A 19,756-nucleotide genomic window follows, 5' to 3' on the forward strand; every position below is an offset into this window, starting at 1 on the left:
TAATTTAACATATAGTGCAATATTAGTTTCAGGAATAGAATTTAGTGATTCATTGCTTACCTATAACACATGGTGCTCAAGACAAGTGCCCTACTTAATAATTTCTTAAAATTGTCATACCCCTGCTTATAATACTCATCTATTCTTGCAATAGTGTCATTAACATATTTACTTTTTACAGTAGTGCCCTTAACATATTAATCAAAGTTATTTAAAATTCCCTGTGCGGTAATTCCCACATGCTCATTATATACGGGTTTGGTTGTAATGATTACTTTTCCTTTTCTTTAAATTGCCTTTTGACATGTTTTGTAATTGATTTGTTGAAAGCCAGACATGTTGTGTCAAATAATAGGAATTGAGATATGTAGGCCATTATTGTGAGACTTTATGTAAACCTGACTAGGAGTTGAGTTGTGTGTAATGTTTGTTATAGCTGTAGGTAACAGAAGATTCACGTTCCTTCAATGTTTGTGTTTTTGTCTACCCTGCTGACTTTGGGTTTCCCTAAGTATTCCTCTTCGGAGAGAGTCTATATCTTGTAGCCCTTTCAATTATAACACATTGTTATTACACTGAGGTTTTTTGATGTGGTCTTAAGGTATGGAACAAGGTTTGCACTATATAATCTTATAAAAAGATTTTAATCTATAAAACCTTTAATAAAAGACTTAAATCAGTCTTTTAGTAGTTAGTGTACCTGAATTGTGACTTCTGCAAGTGTTTCTCCTGTAGTATAGCTTTCTTTTTCTGTTCCCTATTCTTTTCTCTGGGTGTAGAATTCCCAAGTATTTTCAACTATTTCCTTAAGACTCTGACCCCTGTTGACTATGTTTTATTTTGTTTTGTTTTACTTTTAGGTGATATCAAGAAGGGTGAGAATGACTAGACTGGGAGAAATCCCCTGCTCTCTGGGCTGGAATAAGGCTTAGATAAAGTTCTTCCCCTTGGAAAATATTTATGCGTTCGTTATTCAAGAGGCTGAGGACAGATTTCACAGTGATTACTCTTCCCCTTTACTCTGCTATTGTCATGAAGGACTCTTTCTCAGATATTCTTTAAAAGAACCTGATGTGGTTCCTGGGAGTAAAACATACATGAGGAGTTTCTCTCCATCCATCCAGTCCACTCTCAGCCTTCAGTAATTAGGCAACATTACCATTTAAGGATTCTTATTAGTTTAGATCTCCAGGGGTTTATGTACCACGTTAGCAGATTTAGGTTATCTCTCAACGGATGAGGCTGTCCCTCCAGATTTCAGGGTGGTAGTCTGCACTGCAACTTCAGGCCTGTAATGACTGCAAGAAAAATTGATTATCTGCCCAACTTTTTGTTGTTTTTAGAAAAGGAATGACAACTTCCAACCAAGCTCCTTTATATATTGGAGGTGAGGAGTTCTCTGAAAAGACAATACATTTTTGAATACTAGCTTAAAAAAAGAAAACAGGGCAGCCCCGGTGGATCAGCGGTTTAGCGCCGCCTGCAGTCCAGGGCCTGATCCTGGAGACCCTGGATGGAGTCCCATGTCAGGCTCTCTGCATGGAGCCTGCTTCTCCCTCTGCCTGTGTCTCTGCCTCTCTCTCTTCCTGTGTCTCTATGAATAAATAAATAAATAAATCTTTATAAAAAAGAAAACATATTTTTAAATAAGTTTATTTCAAAAGTATGTAAATACATTTATCCACATAGCATCAATCTGTAGAAGTCTCCACATCTAGGGAATATTGAGTCTGATAATTTCTACAGTAATTACATTTATACTTAGGCTAAGGAAAGGACAATTCAATTTTAGCTTTTAGGACATTAGGTGATTTATTCAGGGGTCAAAATAGGAATGTTCCCCTGAAAAGCAATGAATCGACTCAGTGCGTTCCATACACCATATATTATTTTTTTTATAGCTAAGGAGTCCTTGGTATTTTTAGGATTGCCTATAGTTTTGTGTGTGTGTGTGTGTGTGTGTCTACTTCAGATATTAGCAAAGAGAAAAAAAAAGTGTGATACCTGGCACTTCAGCCATTTGTCCATTGTATGTTTGTGTGTATGTATACACTGTATTTTTTACAACTCTTTCAAGATTTAAAAGGATTTCTCCTGTTTCTGCAACATAAGTAAAATAGGTCAGACAGTGTGTGAGCTCAAATGAAAATAACTAAGGAAGACTGCCCACAGACATACTTCTCTTCTTTAGGCTTCTAAATGTATCCATCCTGCTGAATGGAGACTTTCAATAAAGGAATGAAAATACAGGCTATTGTGTAGGTGTTTAAATTGTGTGCACTGACCTAAACCAAAATTGTTAACATAATTCAGAGTCATAAGTTTTGGCAGATGAGTATGTGACTGAAAAATGCACACTATGTGGAATACAGGGTGACATATTTATTCTCAACTGACTGGTTAATGCAGCTGTGTCCTGTCTGTCCTATATAACTCCATATTAAAATTTCGAAGAGGACATTTCCTTACAACAGCATGATACATCTTTTGATATAACATGACTTCATATTATACTCAGATAGTAAAATGTAGCATGTACTTTCTATTACTTTGGAGAGGAAAAATCAAGATGGGAATGCATTATGGACTAAGTGGATTACTAAAAACTTGTGTATTTTAAAGATTGTGTAACTGGTAAAAAATGAACAGCTAATAGAAGAAAGAGGATACAATCACAAAATGGAATATGAAGATGGACTAAGTTAACCACTCACAACAATGCAAATTTAAGGCTAAAATTTATGACCTTATGATTATGTTTCTATAAGCAGTAGATCTCTTATACTTTTTACAGAAAATATAATGCAGAAGTGGGATTTAGATCAATTGCTCAGTGAAATAGGCCTGACTTTATATTCAGTGACAGGAAAATTTTGTAAATTATCCAAATGCTGCAAAAAACTCTAATTTTCAATGTCATTTGGTCTCCCTGTTCCTATTTAAGTTTGATTTAGAGTGTGAAAGAAATGGCACATACCCTAGTTGCTATATAAAAGTCACATTTAAGAAATAAGTATTTTTGAGCCTGATTTTTTTTCCCCTTCTTTTCCAAATTGAAATTTAAAGAGGAGTTTTTTGGAGAAAGCCCTGGCCTGCTGACTTCAAAGAATAGATTGGGCTAGGGAGGGGGAAATCTATAAAAAGAGAAAACGGCTTAAATGCCTCCTTACTCCTTTAAACTGTAGCCAGCGGTTAGAAATGGAAAGGAACCTAAAAGATAATTAAGATAAATCACATCCTGAAACCTTTTAATATTTTTGCCCTAGGATTTAGAACTTGTGACTTTAGGGTTTTTTTTTTTTTTTTTTTTTTAACATTTCAATGATGTCTGACATTTAAACAATTGTTTTAAGAGAAGAAAATAACTGTGACAGTAAAAGATTGAACTGAACTGTACTCTGGACATGAAGGAATGTAAATGGGAATATGCAATTGTAAAGCAGTGCACATCAAAAGCACTGTGGTGACAAATAAGCAGACTAAGTGACTTTCAAACTATGAAACTAGGTCAAATATCAGATGAAGTGTGTATCTGTAACAGCAGCATTTTGTTTGAATATTGAAATTTAATGTGTTTACTTTTGTTTAACTATAGGTGGCTCAGAATTTCATTTATAAGTTAACTTTATATCCCTAAATTACTTGAGGCAAGATAAAAGCACAAATAAGCAGCAGTTCCTAGAGTCATGACTTAATCTGACAATATTCACGTTGAATGAAAATCACAGCTCATTTGCTCATTGGAGAGTCTTTCCTTTGAATTTTAAAAATAGCCTAATATAAAGTAGTCCCCTGAGAGGAATACCAACAATAAAAAAACACTGTTCATCTTCCCTAACCTTAGTTAATAATAAATCCCTGTCAAAGAACCCTCGGAGGAAGGTTAGATTGGGACATGAGGAGTCTTGCAAAAATCAGTGACTTCAGGAAGACACAGAACATGGAGGGAAGGGCAGCCTGGGTGGCTCAACTGTTTAGCACCACCTTCAGCTCAGGGTGTGATCCTGGGGACCCGGGATCGAGTCCCAAGTCGGGCTCCCTGCATGGAGCCTGCTTCTCCCTCTGCCTGTGTCTCTGCCTCTCTCTCTCTCTTTCTCTGTGTCTCCCATGAATAAATAAATAAAATCTTTAAAAGAGGGAGAGATGGAGGGAAGAGAGGTTTATGAAAGGAGTTAGTATCTAAATATATATAAATATATATATTTATGTCTATATATACACACACAATCTACTTATATACATATATTATACTACATAATTAGCTCATAGACATTATTAAACGTGTTGGAGGCAACCTCAACATTTCAACGTCTATCATCAAAAGTTAATTTGAGTCACAAACATGGAAGGTATAGTATACACCTTTGATAGATTTTTCTAGAGAAAATATGAATTTAAATAGTCTCTTGCACTCTCCTTTTTCATTATGCCTTTGCCCTTTTTCATGCAATTGGCCTACATGACCTGTTCCTCTTTATGCCCAATTATCTCACCCGTTTTGTGCCACTTGCCCAGCGGACTTGTTGCTCTTGGGTCTAAGAATCTTCTTGCTTCAATCTGTGTGGCTTGTTTCTGCTCAGGCCTCTCGTGGTTTAAAAAAATATTTTAGACTCTACTGTAACCTCCTGTATTAAGATCCCCCTTTCTATTACTCCTCCCTCCTTGAATTCTGATTTTCCTCTACTCCTTTGACCAGAACTAGTCACTTACAGGCTGACCAAGAGACGTTTGTTCTTCTCTTTTAGACACCTCATCAGCATTCTCCTCTTAAACTCTATTCTTTGCTTCCTACCCTGCCTCCCACACGCATTTATAGGCACCAAATAAGGAAATTAACATGTTTATACTTACTATGTTGTACTGAATTTTTATTTGAAAAATGTGATCTTTCATTCTTTGAGGATTTGGGCAGCCATCAGAATGCAAGCTTAGATCTGCTGCAATTAGTGTAATTGATCCCCCACAATTTTCAAATGGAAGCTTTGTCCTTTCAAGCTGCTTTTAGCCAGAGACTGAGCATGGCTGGCCCATTCTTGCAACGTGAAGCAACTCTGGCTTAAGCACACACTCATCCATCTACCCTCAACAGCCTGTCTTGGAACTACACTATAGCTCAAGACTCCTGATGTGCATTCACTTTTCTTTCCCTCTCTCCTCCAGAGATGTCATATTTTCATCAGACTCAAAGACTCACCTGGGTTTTTCCCCTTATTCTTCATGGGTGTTTTACCCAGTTATTTTTTTTCCAATCCAGGTTTGTTTTTGCTTTTTGGCAGACTCAAACTGAAATAAGAATATGGAATATATATTATATAACTATAATTACATATTATTTATATTTTATATTTATATTTTATTTATTGTATATTATTACATAATATATAATCTATATTATTTAATAATATTGTTATGTATTTATATATTATATATATTACATATATATAATCTCTCTCTAAAAAATAGTTTTAAAAAGAATACAGACGGGGCAGCTTGGGTGGCTCAGCGGTTTAGTGCTGCCTTCAGCCCAGGGCCTGATCCTGGAGACCTGCATGGAGCCTGCTTCTCCCTCTGCCTGTGTCTCTGTGTCTCTTTCTCTCTGTGTGTGTCATGAATAAATAAATAAAATCTTAAAAAAAAAAAAGAATACAGACTATTGGTTTCCATTCCAAGTATCATATCCATCATATCCATTAATAAATTTAATGAAACAATTTCATGGCTACTTAAATTGGAAATTTTTGGATTGAAATACCAATTCTGCAGAGTACTAGTTATGATTTTAGACATCCTTTCAGGCCTTAGTTTTCTATTTTTATTTTGTTTCATTTTCTACTTCCTAAAATAAAAATATCAATTATTATCTCCTATAGGATTATTGTAGAGAAGAGGATTCCTACATATAGCAAACATCTGTTAAGTGGTAACTTTAAAAGTAATGATTAAAGAATCAGGAATCTGGGATCCCTGGGTGGCGCAGCGGTTTGGCACCTGCCTTTGGCCCAGGGCGCGATCCTGGAGACCCGGGATCGAATCCCACATCAGGCTCCTGGTGCATGGAGCCTGCTTCTCCCTCTGCCTGTGTCTCTGCCTCTCTCTCTCTGTGACTATCATAAATAAATAAAAAATTAAAAAAAAAAAAAACTAAGCTTCTTTATAAAAATAAAGAAAGAAAGAAAGAAAGAAAGAAAGAAAGAAAGAAAGAAAGAAAGAAAGAAAGAAAGAAAGAAAGAATCAGGAATCTTAAGGAAATTCATTTTGGATATTTGAAGGAATGGGCATTGAAATGCAATTTTTATATTACTCTCTGGGACTGAGGAAATGTCAATTTGAATGGAGAGACGAAAGATTGGCATGGTTGACAAGATCTCCTGGAATTACTTCTGCAATGTTAAAGTTTTCCCCAAAATCTTAGGTGGCTGAAGTCCTGATGTGCTCTTAGGGATTTCACTAGATCTCACTTTTTAATAGGAAAGAATCACAATCGCATGAACAATTTAACATTAGGATCCCTACAGACCTGTAGAAACTAAACTTTTGGAATTTTAACTTTGTGTTTTTGCTTGCACTTGAAGGATTATAGAAATTATCCTGTTTTTATTTATTTTTTTAAAAGATGATGATAGATGATAGATAGATAGATAGATAGATAGATAGATAGATAGATATAGATAAATTTAGAGAGAGAGCAAAAAAGCAGGAGAGAGAGAGAGAGTGTGCAGGGTGGGGGGCAGAAAGTGAGGGAGGGAATCTCAAACAGACTCTCCACTGAGCATGGAGCCAGACTTGGGGCTCAGTCTCACAACCCCAAGATCACGCCCTGAGCCAAAATCAAGAGTCGGACACTTAACTGACTGAGCCACTGAGGTGCCTCAGAAATGACCTCATTTTTAAGTAGCCCCCATCCTAGACATGATCATTTGAGATAATTAGTGCTGTGTCCTCAGGTTGTTAAATCCCCAGATAACCTGACTAAAGCAAAAATAAATAAACATATGACAATTCAGAATTTTTTGCAAGGTTTAAATAATAGTGAAACAACATTAAAAGGAATTACAGGTGTTTGAGATCGAATTTTGATCTGAAGAAGTCTGCCACATAAAAGAAATAAGTTTGCATTTTATTACTTAACCAGAATTTTAATACATATAAAACTCTAATATTTGATGCAAAAATTTAATTACTGCAGATTCTTAGTCATATTTGTGAAGAATGAGATATCAAACATGAAATGTCCTTTCAGTTTAAGAACATTTTGATACACATGACAGAAGCGAGGTTTTGAGGTCAAATCTGTCATTTCATATAATGTGACTTCCTTAAAGATTAGATGGTAATGTACGAAAGTGATAAGAAAATAATGGACCATGGGGCACCTGGGTGACTCAGTGGTCAAGGGTCTGCCTTTGGTTCATGGCTTGATCCCCGGGTCCTGGGATCAAGTCCCACATCAGGTTCCCCTCATGGAGCCTGTTTCTCCCTCTGCTTATGTCTCTGCCTGTCTCTCTCTGTCTCTCTCATGAATAAGTAAATAAAATCTTAAGAAAATAATAATGGGCCATATACATTCATACAATAAGTTAACACTTCAAGAACAAATTTGGCTTCTTTAAAACTATCAGAACTTAGTCATACTTTGATTAAGAGGTAAAAAATGTTACCGATGAGAGAGATTGCATTGTGAGAATGGAAGTCTCAGTTCTTAAAATTCCTATGAAAAGATTTATGTGGGGAACCACCCAAATAAACATAGCAGAAAGAAAGTAACAAGCACAAAGGAATTTATTAAAGCAAATGTATACTCTCAATGTAGAAGGGTGGGTTGTTGGAATTAGACCCTAGGTTATTTGGGGATTGCATATTTGTTGAGTCTTTTTCAGCTGGAAGGAGCTGTGACAGACCATGGGGTGGTCTCTAAAGGAGGCTGCTTCTTTAGGGGACTCTTCACGCAGTTTGGGAGGGGGAGTTTTTGACCTTACAAGATTTGTACCAGAACCATCATGGCGGCCTTTCTCTATGGCGGGAGTGGTGGTAAGTGGTAGCTATCACCATAATGCACAACATTGTAACTAGTCCAGGGGTTACGCTGGGGCAAAGGTGGAAGAGGAGAGTGCATGCTCTACACCTGTGCTCTTGATCTGTTAGCCCCAAGGTCTTGGAAGCCTTGAGGTCAGAATGTTGAGCCCCCAGGGATTCTAATGTGTAAGCTCTTTATCACCATCCTGGTCTTCAGTTCCTATCTCTATCATTCCTTCCTCAAGGACTGGAACTCTGCCTCAGGGCGTTCCTTTCACTGCTCATGTCTAGCTTCAACGCAACTAAAACAAGATATTACCTCCTAGAGTTCTAAGATGATAATTCATAAAACATACCAAAAAAAGGGTAGACAAACAAATTATTTTAACAGATATATTAGTAATTATATTCTGAGGAATTATATACAAACAGTGATGCTGAGTGAACAAATGCATATCACTTTAGTAGATTTAATAAATAAGAAATTCCCTGGAATATTGACAAATCAATTTCAATGGAGTAAAGAGCCTGAGCTTTCTACAAAATGGACTAGTGATGACCACACCGTGTATGAATACACCCCAAATTGGTGGGATTAAGATGATAAACAGGAAAAAAAATAAAGTAGCTTTTTTGTTAAAAATTTTTAGAAACTCATCATCAAATAGTGCAGTTGGGGGCTAGGCATGAGATACTGTACCCAAGAATAATACTGACAATTTGGAAGGATTTTTTTTTTTCCCTTATAAACTAGAGATTGGAAGACTTCTGTAGATGGCCAGATAATAAGTAATTTAGGCTTTGTAGTCACTTACAGTTTTTGTTCCAAACTACTTTGTTTCTTTATCTTTTTTAACAACCTTAAGTATTTTTAAATTTTTCTTAGCTGAAGGTGGAGCATACAATGACCAAGGGCCAGATTTGGCCCAAGGGCTGTGGTTTGCCTACCCTTGATCAGTATTCTTAAAATAAAGATATTCACATCCTCCACAGAGCAGTGCAGCAGATGACAGAGGATAAATGAACTGTCCTGATAAGATAAGGAGTTCAAAATAACGAAAAACTCTTATCACCAGGTTCTAGGATATCACACATCTCTTAGAGAGGACTGGAATATGTATAAATGAGAAACTTACTTGATTGGACTATCATATGGAAATGCAATCAATACTGTACATCCACTTCCACATTCTAGCTCACACATTTGATTCTAGGTTTTTGTTCTTTCCTTTGCCTCTTTGCCCATTTCTTTCATAGATACAAAATGGCTTATGATTTTTAACAGAGATGACTGAATATATTTTACCCTTATCTTATTTAACATAACAGATGAAGGAAAACAATTGGTAAAGAATTTGTAGTTATGATGAGATTTTTCCTTCTTCCTTTCCACAGAGAATTATTGGACATGGCTTAAATTGAATATAGCAGAAATGTCTACACTAACTTGAAATTAGACCATTTTACTTTGAGATATCTTAACAAACATAGAATTATCTACATTATATCCATAGAAAAGAAGGCAAAGGCCTTAATTGCTTTTAGTGTTTCCATCCCACAAATCAAGTGAAAGATTTTAAAAGAGCATAAAAGAACACATTTTTGTGGCATTCTGAAATACCCCTATTTGGGATGCTAATTATAATCAGCACACATATTACAGTGTTTCATCTAGAGAATAATATATTTCACTTTTGACCTTATAACCTTCTATGATGTCCTTATGCAGAATTCACATTTCACTGACAAAGGAGGCCAGAAAAGAAGTCTGTTGATGGATGTTAAGAGCTTCCTGTGGATGCACATCATAATACTTTTTGATCACTGTGGATGAGACATTTTATGCAAGATGCTCCACTTAAAATAGATGTGATTCTAATCCTTAAATGATTGCAGTTTCCAAGCAAAATAAGAAAGAAAGAAAAGGAAGGGAGATGACATAAGTGAAAAAGAGAATTAAATTATAACTTAACAGAAGAAAAAGGAAGCGAAAAGAAGGAAGTGTCTTCGCTTCTTAAGATGGATTTCAGAATGTATGAACTAAACATTAACAATACAAAAGTAACATAAAATGACAAGCAAAGGCACAGGAAACAAGGTATGGGGAAAAAAGCAATTTAAAATTTTCTATTTTCTTGACGACTTTGAGCAAACCATGTATTTTATAGTATCTTTTTCTATTTGAGAGTGGCAACAATAGTTGAATTGAACATGTATGTTCGACAAATACACTTGGATATTTTTGACATTTTAGCAAATTTATATTGCACTGATAACACCAATGTTATGGAATATGATAGAATCATCTGGAACTTCCCTAATACATAGCCACTAGCCACATGTGGCTAGTGCAACTAAGTAACTGAAATTTAAATTAAATTAATCTTAATTTACAGTTAAAAATTAAAGCACTGATAATATTTTTGTGTTACAACATGGTTCTTCTGACAAGAATACATTTCATTTTAACTATGTCATTATATAAAATAACATTACTGCATTGTAGTGCCCATGTTGAACTCAGGCATTGTTTCCAGAATTACAAGTAAACATATGGCCAATCAGGTTGGTGTCCATAGATTCAATTGAACTGTCTTTTTTTAGATGCAGCTGTGTAATATTGCAATGTATTTTTTAAATATTTTATGAGACAGCATGTTACATATATAAATTGTAATTGATAATTAAATGGAAGAGTGGGTGGGCAGCCCCAGTGGCTCAGCGGTTTAGTGCCACCTTTAGCCCAGGGCCTGATCCTGGGGACCTGGGATTGAGTCCCCCATCGGGCCCCCTGCATGGAGCCTGCTTCTCCCTCTACCTGTGTCTCTGCCTCTCTCTCTCTCTCTCTCTTATGAATAAATAAATAAAATCTTAAAAAAGAATAAAAAATAAATAAATGGAAGAGTGAGGTGCCTGCTTGGCTCAGTCAGAAGAGCATGCAACTCTTGATCTAAGGAAGGGTTGGGAGTTGAAGCCCTACCTTAAGTAGAGATTACTGAAAATAAGTAAACTTTAAATGGAAAAATTATTCTGATGTAAAAAAAAATTCAAATTGAAAAAAAGGTATGAACAAACTTTAAAATTTAAAGCAAAGTCATAAATACCTATGCAGTACAGACTGGGGATTGTACTATGACATCCCTAATAGTAATTAAAAACAGAAAAATTAGAAGTTTTGCTACAAATTTGGTGAATATTGACCGTTGCAATTTGCTATAACAGAACAAAATGAAAAAAAAAAAAAACCTCTTGGGGGGAATAATATTAAAAATAATAAGGTGTGAAATAGTAATAGACTTTTTAAGCAAAAGGTAAATTTTTTAAACATTTTTTCTCAATATTCAAAAAATTGATTAACCTGAATTCAATATTAAACATCCAAAAAAGTTTTAATGATTTTAATAGAGTGTGAGCTTATACTTTTGGCCAGCTATAAAATAGATAATAGTTAGGTTTAAGAAAGTCATTTTTGAGTGATGGTCTAAGAAGTTATTATTTCAATTATGGCTAATTTGAAAGAAAATTACAGAAAGTTTAAAAAAGATAGCATTCAAAAAGCAAAAAGTTTTGTTTTTTTTTTAAATCAGTGAAGCACCTGGGTGGCTCAGTTGGTTAAGCATCAGCTGTTAGCTCAGGTCATGACCTGAGAGTCTTGGGGACAAGCCCTATTGGGTTCCCTGCTCAGTGGGAAGTCTGCTTCTCCCTTTCCCCCTGCTCAGTCTTTCTCTCTTTTGCTTGCTCACTCTCAATCTCAAATAAATAAATAAAATCTTAAAAAAAAAAAAAAATTCAATGAACCTACCAAGCAGTTGCCAGTAGAACAAAAGACTATTTTTTTTACAATATGAAAAATTAATTGATTCAAAATTCTAAGTACTTTTTTTAGTTTTAGATGATTTAAATTTTGTCTTAAAGGACTTCCAGATATCAATATGGACTATTAACAGAACTCATGGAATAGAAATTTTAAAAACTTTTATATCTGCCAAAAAAAATTTTTAGTGAGATAAGAAATAATAGTTTCTATTATGACACAAGAAACTTTATTATATTAAGTTAAATGTCCAGGTTTAGTGGAATTCTAAAACAAGAGACTAATGTTTTCCTTATTGCTTCATTTCACTCTTTAAGGCATATGGAAAATATTTGTGTTCATTGACTGGAAGCAGATTCTATGAAAATCATCACGGGTTTAATGGTTAGTACTGTTGTATAGATATGTGCAAATGTTGTGAGTCATCACGTTTATGAAACTGTTGAAAGAAATAGAAGATAATGATGACTTGTACTTTGGCAAAACTCACTGAATAGCATCAGAGTTTTAGAAAGATTCACCAGATTGTTAATTCCAATTCAAGATTTCCTTGAAACAAAAAGAATGCTTGCTAAATATTCCACAATGAAAGGCAATTGAAAAAAATTGCAATGTGATGTACATTTTCTCACTAACACCAAATATGAACATTCTAAATTTGAAGTTCTGTGGAAACTTTCTGTTACTTACCTAGAAACTTTCTGTTACCTAGCTAGCTAGACAGGTAGGATAATTTATGATTAAATCTCAACTTTTTCTACAGTAATAATAATTTTACATTATTTTCTGACATGAATTAATAGAAAAGAATTTTCATTGTAACCAACAGAATTATGTAAATTGTCTGTAATATTTCCAGAAAAAATTGAAGAATATTCTGTTGGTATTCATGAATTTAGAGCTGCTTTTCAATTTATATAATATTCTTTGAATTGAATGTTAATACAGTAAGTTGACACAAGAATGAACTTAGGTAATCAACTGAATAAATGTAATTTTAAAATTGATGATTTTTGCATCAAGCCAAATCAATTATTTTTTAAAAGACCATCTTTCTCAAATCCAAATATTAAAGGAAAAAAATTGTGTTTTTTAAAGATTTTATTTATTTATTCATGAGAGACAGAGACAAAAAGGCAGAGACATGGGCAGAGGAAGAAGCAGGCTCCATGCAGGGAGCCCGATGTCAGACTCCATCCTGGGACTCCAGGATCATGCCCTGAGGGGAAGGTAGAGGCTCAACCACTGAGCCACCCAGGTGTGCCAGAAAATTAGTTTTGATAAACGATTCTTTATTGGGAAACCATATATTTTATATCTTTAGATGCCTAAGCGTATATATTCATCTGTCAATTCTGTGAAATTAAATAGAGGTAACATATTTCTGATGAAAATGCAGCATGTAAATTGAGATGCGCTGTAAATACATACACTGGATTCCAAAGACAGGACAAAAAAGTGTAAAACGTATCTTTTTTATATTGATTCTTGATGAAATGATAACGCTGAATATATTGGGTTATAAAATATGTTAATAAAATTAATTTCATTTGTTTCTTTTTAATCTTATATGAAGTGATTAATTTAAAATTACACTCATGGCTCACATTTGATTTCTATTGGGTAGTGCTAATCTTGAGCATATAAGAAAATCAATGCAAAACATAGACTGCTGTCTTTGTCACAGCATTGCTCAAAGATCAATAACAGGAACTAGAACACTCAAACTGTTTTTCTCACTATTTAACCATTGATTTTTGCTTATAGAGCATTGAAGGAATTTGTTCATGGGTGTGCATATTTATATGTTTTGTTTAACAGACAATGAACAAAATAAGACTTTTATAATCAGGGTTTAAATCTTGGCTTTTTCACTTAAAACTCTTCTATACTGAAAACAATACTTCTCTGGTTAACACTCTCAGAATAAAAATATCTACCCTATAAGATACTTCCAAAACTACCAAGGGGGAAAGTTAAGAATATGTAGTTCTAAATGTTAAATTTTTCTATGATATTCATAAGGATTTTATGGAGCAGTCGCATTTCCTGCCTACATAGATATATATTTCATAAATCCTCTGTTAGCCAAGGTGATGTAACATACAATCAAATGCTATATCTATCTTTGTCAGTAAAGGAAAATCAAGGCATATATTTTAAACAATAAAGTCAAATGTGTACATATACACAGGGAGAAAGAGAAACGAATTATGCTTAATAATAATTCATTTTATTCATGGATTTCAGAAGGAGAAAAATCCTACAATGTTCTTTCAAGATTTAGTAAGTCTCCAAATACTTAGAAATTATACAACATACTTCAGAATAACACAAGCCAAAGAAGAAATCTCAAAAAATCTAAAAATATTTAACTAAATAACAATGAAAAGCCAACTTCTCAAAATTTGCAGTGATAGCAGTCTTTAGAAAGAAATATATAGCTTTAAGTGCATACATTAGAAAAGAAGAAAGATCTAAAATCAATCACCCAAGCTTCCATCTTAGGAAACTTCCATCTTAGGAAACAGGAGCGAATTAAATCCAAAGTAAGCAAAAGAAAAGAAATAATAAAAAATTAGAGTAGACATTAATGAATTTACAGTAGGAAATCAATAGAAAAAGATCAACAAAATCCAAAGCTGCTTCTTTGAAAAGAAAAATCTCTAAAATCAATAAGTATCTAGCCAGGCTAACAAGGACAAACAAACAAAAAATGACACAAATTACTATCACCAGAAATGAATGAGAAAAAAATCACTACAGATTCCATGAACATCAAAAGGATAATATGAGAACACTATGAATAACTATGCTCACCAATTTGATAACCTAGATAAAGTAGACTAATTCCTTGAAAGACATAATCTGACAAAGAAAAAGATGACAATTGGAAAAGTCCCCTATTAAAGAAATTTAATCAGTATTAAACTTTAATATAAGTGAATGAACCTTAATGTAAATTATGGATTTGGGGTGCTAATGATATGTTAATGTAGGTTCACAGATTGTAAAAATGTACCATTCTAATGTGCATGTTAATCTTTGGGGAGGCTGTATACATGTGGGAGCATGAGCTTTAGGGAAACTCTGTACTTTTTACTCGATTTTGCTGTGAATCTAAAACTGCTCTAAAAAATAGTGTATTTGAAAGGAAAATAGGAAAGAATTAATTCTGAAAATCCAGGTTTAGTTCAATGTTTAAAGTAGGAATTTTTCTACCATATTGCATGCTGCTTGTTTCTTACCATATTCCATGCCACCTGTTAACAGAGCCTGAAAGGATAAACTGGAAAAAGAAGTACGTAGGAAGGGCTAAGGAAAAATGAAATTCTTAAGGTTAAAAGCAGGAAACAGAAGAAATACCTTTGTGTAAATTTTTAATACTTTCCAAGGTAAATGCACATACTGCTCATAAAAGATTTCAGTTGTTTCCAAAGAATGTCTACATCAAGCTCTTTATTTCAAAGTAACCAAAAGACTGATGCAAAAATCAAATAAGCAAATTTTATCTTCCATCCTGCTATGTGGAAGTGGAAAATTACAAATACAACCAAAATTCCCTTAGATATTCCATTTCATTAAGGACTTTGACATACGTGACCAGCCAGCCAGCCGTGACTATGTTTGTTTAATAAATGTAGCATTGTCTTGATAAAAATGCCATATTATTTAAAAGTTAAATGAACATTTCTATTGACAAAAATGTGCTTCATTTACAAATAATGTTACCAAATGAGGGGAGTGATTACATTAAATCTCTACACAGTTTTCATAAAACATCAGTCTAGGAAATGTGAACTAACATGAATGTGAACATTGTATAGAGTCACCTAGTGTTACCAGGATGTGTGCTCATATGATAGGTAAACCAGTTGTTTCTAAGCCAGTTGTTTCTAACTGTAGTAAAGGAATATGGCAGAGACTATCATATCACTTTCATTGTCTTTACACAAGAATTTATGTTACTAGGACCCAGCAAAATGGACCAAGGATGAATAATTAAAATGAAAACAGACACTTGGACTTGGGTTCCAGTACTCATTCTAACAATTCTGTTTAGCCTTGACCAATTATTCGTTGGTTATTGTGAGGATCAAATGATGTGTAGGACTAGCAATTTTTTAAATATTAATTTCTACAGTATAAAAGTTCATCTTGCGGCCTTTAATGTTGGCTCGTGGCCATCATTGTGTCATCAAGGCTGTTTAGCAAGCTATATAGAAAGAAAGAAAATCTTTGGTTTTGGTTGAGTTAAATTTTAACAAATCCTTTTACAGACAGGAACCTGTTAGTCAACTTATGTTCTCCTATTGGCTTATATAAAACAAATAAATCTAAACCTTGCAGTCAGTTTGTGCTCTCACATAAGATCTAGTATATGTGTGTGTGCTCTCTTATGTACACATACTATAAATGGGTGTGTACAAACAAACACACCCACACTCACTCCATAGGAAAATGCATACTATTTCCTTTTAAATGAAATAATGCAATACTAACTGAAATACATCATTTATTGAGTATTTGGCATATGTCAGACACTAGAATAACATTCTATGATAAATTGTCCCTTGTAATAAGGGGACAAACATATATTTTTTAATAAATATCATTAACCCCACTTCTAAAATGAGGAAACCTATGCTCAGAATGTTTAAAGAATTTGCACAAAGGCCATCTTGAACTGACGTTGCTATTTTGAGTTTGGGGAAATTTCACACTTCTCTTTGGTTGCATCCTTCAACTAAGTATTTTGTTTGTGGACTTTTAATTGTTTCATCTGGCCTTGGCTTTGAGAGATAGATATGATGATATACTTCAAAGAACTTTGATAGGTCACTTCCTGCCTGTCTGCACTCTACTAATTGAGTAGTAGGAGGCACAGAAGGCTTGCTCATTTCCTTCATTGAGGGAAGAAATAATAAATCATGCCACACTTCATTTCATGTTGCAAAAATACCTAACAGCATCATGTTTTCAGCATCCTATTAAACCTTATGGAATTGCAAAAATGTAGCTCTCTAGCAAAGGCCAGGTTTTCTTCAATTCTTTAGTCATCTTGTAGAAGCTGCTTAAGATTGTGCCCCACAAATCATCATAATAGATTAGAGAAGCAAAGGATTGCTTAGCAGTATTGTCAGTACAATATAAAAAGTAAAAATAAATAAATAAATAAATAAATAAATAAATAAATAAATAAATAAATAAATAAATAAAAAGAGTAAGCACAAATATAACCTGAAAATTTCTGGTCAATAGACTGTCAGGTTCAAAGAATAAATTATGCCAACAACATTCATTTGCATCATAAAACAAAATTATTTTTAAAATGTATGTTGAAAATAAGTATAATCTTGAAAAATGATTTTTCCCTTAAAAGAATGATCACAAATTTATGTGACCTGAACATTATGTATATTTTTAACTTTGTCTTTTCCTATAACACAGTTATCTGGCAAGCTATTTCTTGTACTGTAGGGAGATACCACAGAAAATTCAGTAAGTATTTTTTTTAAGAATTTGTATAATAAAATGTATAATTTCTGCATATCTACATCTAATTCATTTAATGTGTATGTGCATGTGTGTGTGTGTTTTCATTTTTCTTTCCTGGCATCACTCAGAACATTTATTTCATTAAAATCCTGTAGATCTTCAAGTGTTAAAATGTAGAGTTCTATTTTATGTTCTTCTGCTGATTTCACATTTTTAAAAAATCATGACTTTCTTTGTGTTAACCATATATTCTTCCTTTAGAAATCCTGCTCTCAAAAAAAAAAAAAAAGAAAAAAGAAAAAGAAAAAAAAAGAAAATCCTGCTCTCTGTATCCCCTCCAATCGTATTCTTCAATGACAATAACAAAACTGCTGGAAAAAAAATCCTCCATCTAAATTAGGTGTAACATTAATGTTGGGGTGTCAGTTTAATTGTCTTGTAAAAATGTGTGAAAATAAAATGTGAATGCAACAAACTTTAGGTTCCAGATCAGAAAATTCCAGTATTCTTTGCCTCCATTTGACTATAAGAAAAAAAAAATTGACAAAGTTGAAAATGAACATTTAATAGCTGTTAAACCAAATTTTCCTAATAGACTTGAAAGATGTTGCCATGAAGAATGTAGAGAATCTGATATTTTCCTGCTCTCTTGAGAGCACAGGCTTTTTTATTAATATTAGAAATGTTATAGCACTTCTAGATAGTAAAAGGTGATCCTGGACTTACTATTTCTAGGCCCTCAAACTCTCTTTGCTTCTCCTGTGGAATTTTAGAACAGACAACAGCTGCATTTCCATCATCCTTCAACAAAAGTTTTCTGTCCTGTGTTCTGTTTGTAGGGTGCTTTGAGGGAAAAAATGAAATGTGTCTTTATTTTACCAGTTAATTTTTAGTATTTCTTGAAATTTAAATTTCTAATAGCGGCTTGAAATTCTTCTGCTGGATAGCACAAGCACAGAAAAGTACATACATGCATATACATAGAAAATGTCCTCTATCCGTATCTATATCTGTATTCCCTCATTTAAAGAAAGTGAAAGCAGGAGTAAATTAGGGTAAGTATTGAACTTGACCTGCATTGTATAACTTTCCTCCCTATGAATGGACAGGCCTTCAGATTTAGAATTAGGAGAAATTATTTTTTAGGTCATCAGTTTTATAATACAGAACATAATTATTAACAAATAATACTAATAAAGGTAAAATCCGTACAGTCTATCACACGAAACCAAAGTACACCATTTGGATTTATCTTGTAACATAAACTTCAAATTTGCTAACTTTGTTCAACCAAATTTGCAAAGTTAATGTTGCATTAACTTTTACTTAAGCTAATTCTTACCTCATTTTCCCATTTGTATTTAAAAAAGCTCTTAGCGTTGAAATTCTATCCCTATTTAAGTAAATCTCCTCCAATAAAACTATTCCCTTGAATTGGATTATTTGCCATACAGTGCTTTATTTCCTCTTCCTAAATATTTGATAAACATTATCTGGAACCAATTAACACATTGATCATTTCGATGTTTATTAAAACCCTCTTAATGACTTTTAAAGAAGAAACATGGTTGTATTTACAAACATTATATAGCGCATTAATCTAGGACATCATGCAGAGAGAAAAAGACATTTAAGGCATAATTCATTGGTCGTACAAAAGAGAGTTTCGTCAGCAGGTTGGTGAAATATTCTCAGAATGCTGTTATAAATATAATAACAATTTTCTGGTAGAGAAATCAAGACAGCTTAGGGAATTGGTAAGGAGTTATGGGTGAAATTCTCAAAGGGTGCTACAGAAGCCCCAAGAAGGGGCTTAAATGCACTGGAGCGAGGTAAGCAGCTGCAATTGATTTAGCAAGTAATAGCGCGGAACACAGCGAAGGGAGGAACGGAGGAACACACAGCACTTCTGTCCTGGCTTCGGTGTTCTGCTGAAGGCCAAGGACATAATTCTGCCAAACTTTTGAGGTTGTTTTTCTCTTTTCAAAAGTATCATTTTGCTTTTTGACTAACTGAATATGTGGCAGTTTTAATATGACTATTCGATTGCTGCTCTCTCTCGAGAAGGGCATGAGACTGCCTTGTGTAAATGGAAACTCAAAACTCTCCCATTCTCTGCTACGCATTAAGAAATGATTTTCATCTTTTTGCTTCACCTTCTCAAGGTTGAAGGTACTCAAGTCAACCATTTTGTTCAGTAAGCTTCTGGATGGGTCTTGATGGTGACAGGCCTAGGAAGAAGCCACAGTACATGGTGTAGTTAGTGCTCTTACCTTTGCTCTCTGAGACAGGTGTAACTGGTGTATCTGACAACATGCAGCATTGCTTCTGAGCCCCATATGTTAAGAATGATTTCATGCAGTCACTTAAGGATAACCTTCCCTGGCTGCCTGAAACTCAGCAGGATTTCAGGGACTGGAGGGTCATAGT

General features: G+C 34.0%; 1 long non-coding RNA gene across 6 annotated transcripts in view; it reads right to left on the bottom strand.

Moving 5' to 3' along the window:
• The window catches only part of LOC140610572 (uncharacterized), a 150,822-nt gene that overhangs the window by 31,146 nt on the left and 99,920 nt on the right, over nucleotides 1-19,756 (bottom strand). For 4 of the 6 annotated variants that reach the window (XR_012012178.1, XR_012012171.1, XR_012012179.1 and 1 more), the window contains 3 exons: nucleotides 19,483-19,557; nucleotides 5,195-5,283; nucleotides 4,494-4,582 (listed from right to left, as the gene is read on the bottom strand). This is a non-coding gene — a long non-coding RNA (uncharacterized lncRNA). Of the gene's footprint in view, nucleotides 1-4,493; nucleotides 4,583-5,194; nucleotides 5,284-18,829; nucleotides 19,558-19,756 lie in introns of those variants that run through there. The other 2 variants (XR_012012180.1, XR_012012174.1) reach the window with 2 other exon arrangements.

Source organism: Canis lupus, chromosome 2 (assembly GCF_048164855.1).
Source record: "Canis lupus baileyi chromosome 2, mCanLup2.hap1, whole genome shotgun sequence".
Lineage (NCBI taxonomy): Eukaryota > Metazoa > Chordata > Mammalia > Carnivora > Canidae > Canis > Canis lupus.